This window comes from Triticum aestivum, chromosome 1B, assembly GCF_018294505.1.
Source record: "Triticum aestivum cultivar Chinese Spring chromosome 1B, IWGSC CS RefSeq v2.1, whole genome shotgun sequence".
In the NCBI taxonomy this organism is placed as follows: domain Eukaryota; kingdom Viridiplantae; phylum Streptophyta; class Magnoliopsida; order Poales; family Poaceae; genus Triticum; species Triticum aestivum.
Window position 1 is genome coordinate 464,209,859 of NC_057795.1, and position 6,021 is coordinate 464,215,879.

At 47.6% G+C, this 6,021-nt stretch overlaps 1 pseudogene across 1 annotated transcript; it reads left to right on the forward strand.

Moving 5' to 3' along the window:
• Positions 1 to 1,537: 1,537 nt before the first annotated feature.
• On the forward strand, positions 1,538 to 3,707 carry LOC123092725 (endo-1,3;1,4-beta-D-glucanase-like; annotated as a pseudogene). The gene is made up of 7 exons (XR_006444822.1): positions 1,538 to 1,914; positions 2,041 to 2,062; positions 2,230 to 2,353; positions 2,741 to 2,831; positions 2,936 to 3,025; positions 3,165 to 3,265; positions 3,340 to 3,707. The product of XR_006444822.1 is annotated as an endo-1,3;1,4-beta-D-glucanase-like (transcript).
• The last annotated feature ends 2,314 nt before the right edge of the window (positions 3,708 to 6,021 follow it).

Genomic DNA, 6,021 nt, shown 5'->3' on the forward strand with positions numbered 1-6,021 from the left:
TCTTGAGGCTTTTTCAAGCCTAACGTTGGGTGCTTTCGTTTGCCTCCTCTCATACACACGTGACGGTGTCATTAAGTCACTGGTCCTCTTATTTTTACAATGTCGACTCTCCTCAACCCGAAGCGAGAGGGCAAGGACTTGGTGGCAAATCCAGAAGTTGCGAGGTCGTTTGTCATTAGACGGTAGAGGCTCTTTATGGGAAGTTCTACACTCCCATGATTTTGCTTGGTGAATAGTGGATCCAATCCAACCGTGGTGCTTTGTTGGTGTTTTTATATCTTGTACTTAGCTTGAAAAACGATCTTATATTGTGGGACGAAGGGAGTTCAGATACTACCCCTCTTCCCAAAATAAGTTGTACTTGACTTTTAATGGTATGCCTCACGTTACTTTGACTATTATTTTACCATAATTGTATTTGTACATAATCTGTATAAACACGTATGAATAACTTAGTTTACAAGATAAATACGATGGTATGGTCTATACAAGTTCAATTCATGTACTAGTGTATCAAAAATCATGCAAAGTCAAATATGCCTAAAAAGAGTATCTTTGATCAACTTGGTAAGAGGTTTATTTAACACCTTGTATCGTTTGACCGTGCGACGTTATCTATGAAGCGGGTGCAAGTGAACGCAACCGAAGCGAACTGAACAAGGTGTGATGAGGTGCTCGACCTTGGTGTACGTAGCCGGCCAGCGTGCGGCGGCGTGTGGATATCGTTTTTCTCTCCTTCCTGGCGGCTGGAATCCTAGCCGCCGCTAGGAGAGGCCATCTTTCAGCGCCGTTCTCCGACGGCTCCCCTTCGCCGGCGAGGCCATCGGTCCTATGGTTGGGGATGAATTTGAAAACCAGACTGTTCAAGTAAGGATGGCATGGCGGCGGCGGCATCCTCGTGGTGGACCTGTGTCTTCGGGCTCCGCCGTTGCAACGGTGTTTGCTCCAGTGTCGGCATGGAGCTTCGAAGGTAGTCCAGGAGCGGATGCAGATTGTGGTCTGCATCACGACATCTGGAAGACGAAACGTGTGCTGGATTTGTGGTTCGTGGATGGCAGGTATGGTTTCCTCCTTCGGCGTCTTAGTCGTGATGGGGTGCCAGATCTGGAGTTCGATGGTGTGTCCGGCATGTGCCCCGGTCTGATTCGTACAACGTCAATGCATGGCTTCACTTTTGGCGAGCCACTCTGATTCGTACAACGTCAATGCATGGCTTCACTTTTGGCGAGCCACCTTAGAGGTCCGCAAAGCTGCATATCAGCGATGGAGGCGCGTCGAGCTCGGGTGAGGAGGTGCTCCGTCATTCTTTTCTTCGGTGGCTGCCGTGGTGGTGCCGGATGCAGGTGACGGGTGTTGGTGTCAAGCTCAGAGATGTTATGTTATCTTTTTCAGTTTTTTCATGTCGGTTTTTTCGTGACTTGTACTTTGTTTTTTATGATATGAATGAGAGAGACACGTATTAAGATAGAAAAAGAAAACATTCTTTATACTCACTGCTGCCTCGTCCTCCCGCTCCATATAAAACTCGAGCGAGCAAAGCCGCACATTCCCTGGCGCGACACACACTGCAAGCGCTCCCGCTTCCTTCCGTCATCCGATTGACACGCTGCACCAGCCAAAAAGCCACTGACCTCACAGCCTCGCTTCGCCCGCCATGGCCGCTGCCACGGTGCGGTCGACGTTGCCCCCCTGCCTCCTCCTCCTCCTGTCCACGGCGCTCGCCTCTGCCGCCACCGCGCCGCGGCTCGTGCTCCTGGCGCCGTCCGGCCCGCACACGCCGTGCCTGGACAACCCGCCCAACCTGACGGCCGCGGGCGACGAGGCGGGCGAGCTCGTCCGCGACCTCGGCGGCCTCCAGGCCTACGTCACCGGATCCCGCAGCTCCCGCCATCGTCCTCGCCTCCGACTACTTCGGTCAGTGCTCAGAATCACCGAGACCACTTAATTAGCTACCGGAAGGAACGTCTCTGTTTCTACATTGACAACCCGTCCAGTGTACGTGACGTGACTGACTCCATTAATGAATCTTCTTTTCTGCAGGCTTCCAAGCGCCAAAACTCAGGTACGTGCGTACCTGCCATTGTTTGAATGACTTTAAAAAAGAACAATTTCTGCTTCAAATTGTTTCTCTACAAATTTGTTTTGTTTCATCCTGCCTGCATTTTTGAGTCTCATTCCACTTGTCTGAGGTGAATGAAGTTAACGACATGTATAACTTGTGTACCCAAGGAAAATCGCGGACCAGGTTGCAGATGATGGATACTTGGTCGTGGTTCCTGATTTGTTGCACGGGGACCCGTTCAGGGATGAGGCCAAGATTTCATTTCAAGATTGGCTGAAAACTCACTCTCCGGTTCGTTCATTTTCTTTTCTTATCCTGTTTGTTGTATTGTTTGTAATAGTTGGTCTGTATGACTATAACGGATGCCATACTATTGAAACTCTATCGCTCTCTCTAAGACTATAATGGACAGGCAGACCACTAGCCATCGGTTTCGCAAGTACATTTTGGAAAAAGGGTGAACTTCTCACTCCGGCACATTACATCAAAAAATTCAGTATCCTACGAATGGTATCCAGCAGACTAAATTGTTTTTTTGGTTGCAGGAACACTATATTGTATTTCGATGAAAATCACGCTTAATCATATGAAATGCTGCAGTTTTTCCATCTGAATGTTTCAGTCTCAGGATAGGATACATAACAGTACTTGTTTCTATCTTGTTCGTTCCCGTTACAGGTAGAGGCAGCTGAAAAGACTAAAGTGCTTATTACTGCTCTGAAGAAGCAAGGGGCGTCTGAAGTTGGCGTTGGAGGTTATTGCTGGGGTGGTGAGTTAACTTACTTCAACCACATGAACACCAAGAATTCACTGTTTTAATTTTTACTAGTAGCATTCTTCAACTAACCACTCCATTTGTCTCTTTCTTAACAGCAAAGGTAGCCGTGGAGCTATCAAAGTCTGAAGAAATTCAAGTGATTGTCATCTCGCACCCTTCACTAGTGACTGTCGATGACATGAAGGGTGCTTGTCTTATTTCCATCTCACTTAATTAGGCTTTCCCTGCTGATTCTTCCTCGTGTATGATAAAAATTCACATTCACAAGAAGAATGCGCTGCATATCCTTTTCTCTAACTCGGTAACTCCGTTTTGCATGCTCAGAGGTCAAGCATCCCATTGAGATTCTTGGAGGAGAGCTTGATCAAGCTTCTCCACCGCCGATAGTGCACCAGTTTGAACAGACCTTGGATCAGAACAACAAGGTACATTCCTCCTAGTAGCTTCACTTCATACTTCGTGAAGATTGACTACTAAACTTTAATGTGCCATTTTACAGATTGACCACTTTGTGAAGATCTTCCCGGGCGTAGCCCACGGCTTCGCTTGCAGATACAACGCCAGCGACGCGTTCGCCGTCAAAACCGCCGAAGAGGCTCGTGCAGACATGCTCAGCTGGTTCGACAAGTATCTGAAGAAGCACCAAGAGTCTTCGCTCCACGAATCTTAGAAACTGGATCGCTCCAAGCTGTTTGGAACAAGTCCCCCTTGTAGTTTTGAAAATCAGTGCCTTTTCATTAGTTAAGAAGTATAGAATTAAGGAGCTCTTGCCTTTCTGAATAAATTGCACATCAGTGCTGAACTTGTTAAGCTTAGCTTGGTCGTGTATGCAACGCAATAATAAAATAGCTCCTCCAGTTTGATTCAGCTGTACTTTCCTTTTGTTCTTCTCTGCATGGGAAATTTGAGTATTTGCCTAGCATATTTATGTGCAGATTTTTTTTTTGCGGGGTTAAAAGGATTTCATTGCTCAACTGTTGGAATATTCATTCCTACATTGCAGAGGAACGTCTGCAGGTCCAGAGCGCAACCAAACTGCAGTTCGGCCCTCCGACCGTCCAAAACAGCAAGTGTGTGGCTAACAACGTTCTGATTCCTACTTACATGAGCAATAGAGATATCCCTTTCACCAAAGAGCCTCTTAATATCCTGAACTATCATTCTATGTGGCGATCTGTCAAGGGTAGGCGACTTGATCAACTTGATCGCATCCATGCAGTCCATCTCGATGTCTATCGGGCGAGTAGACCATTGTAGAGCAAGGCTTAATCCCTCCTGACATGCCAACAGCTCAGCCTGGAGCGGTCCAGAACAATGCAAGATAGAACGACAAGCGGAGAAGATAATGTTGCCCTCACTATCACGTAAGATCATACCGGCTCCTGCTAATCCACCATCGGTATCAACGAACGACCCATCAACATTGAGCTTCACGCGACCGGCTGGCGGGGCAGACCACTGGACTGTGGCTGCATGTTGCGTTGATGTATTTATCATTGTAGAACTATACCCAATCGGCGGCAGCACCATCTTCCCTTTGATGATGTCAGTGGTTGGAAAATGGCTGATGCATCGAAGAGATTCAGCATAGCTAATTAGAAATCTGCAGGAAGCTTCAATTGGAGGTGGTAGCTTGTGATATACTATTTCATTACGTACATACCAACTCCTCCACAGCACCATCAACACATGCATGCGATCATCTTCATTTAGCTCGTACAGAAGATCAAAAACCCACTCAGGGCTTGTATTCCTCACTGAAGCTAAGTCCGGCAATAACCATTTTTCCTGCATGGCGTTCCACAAAGCAACAGCCAATGGGCATCTACAGAATGTGTGGAATGTGTCCTCCGGTTCCATCGCACACATCGGACAAAGGTTAGACACCTCAAGTTTTCGTGATTTTTTATTCACCCAAGTAGCCAGTGAATTTGTGACCAAACGCCATGCAAAGATACGCACCTTTGGTGGAGCAGGGCACCTCCATATAAGTGCCCAGATGGCACGTCGCCCGTCCGGTGCCCTACTCGATGCGACTGTAGTCTGACGGTGAATCTCGTCATATGATAGACGATAAGCACTCCGAACTGTGAATGATCCAGAACGCTCAGGCGCCCAAGCGATAATATCTTTGTCCAACCGTGGCACCACCTTGATCTTCATAATTTCCATGACATCTACCGACATCAAATGTTGATTAAGTAGTTGCACGTTCCAATTTCCTCGGTCGTCCAGGAGCTCGCTAACACGCCGAAGATGGCAGTGCCCCTGGGGTGATATTGGCAACCTCGCAAGTGGATGTGGTATCCACTGGGCACGCCAAATACGTACAGAAGCACCATCACCAATGCGCCAAATTAGACCTTTCTTGAGAAGCTCAAGACCATGGACAATAGACTGCCACGTCTGGAATGAGTTGCCCGAAAAGACTGTATCTTCCAGACGTCCCGCCGGGTAATATCTTGCTTTCAGCACCTGCGCACATAAATTGTCAGGGTAAGCAATAACACGCCAAGCCTGTCTAGCCAGAAGTGCCTGATTGAAGAGTCTGAAATCACGGAACCCCATGCCGCCTTGCACTTTCGGTTTAATCAATGTATCCCATGCACGCCAATGTGTCTTCCTCTTCCCCTCCTTGGCCCCCCACCAAAAATTGCGTACCATGCGAGTAAGGTCATCACAAACACTCCGGGGCAAACGGAAAACCCCCATGATATATGTAGGTAGGGACTGCGCAACCGCCTTAATGAGAATTTCTTTGCCCCCTTGTGACGCCGCTTCTCCCCACTGTAAGATCCACTTAGTAAGTTGCTCTTGTAGATTTTGAAACTTGCCCTTCGACATTCTACCAGATGGTGTGGGGAGACCGAGATACTTATCGTCGAATCCCACCGTCTGAACCTGCAAGGTATGCACAAACCTCCTGCTTGTCGTTGTCACCACAACATGGGCCAAATAAAATAGAACATTTCGCCGGGTTAATGAATTGTTCGGTGGTGCGCTCATAAATAGCTAGTGCATCTCTAACCTGGGTAGCTTCTTCCTGAGTAGCACGGAAGAACATTAATGTGTCGTCTGTGAATAGGAGGTGTGAGATAACTGGTGCCCTTGGACACACATGAATAGGAGAAATCCTTCCTTGTCTGACCTTCTGTTTCAAAATAGCATCAAGTCCATCAGC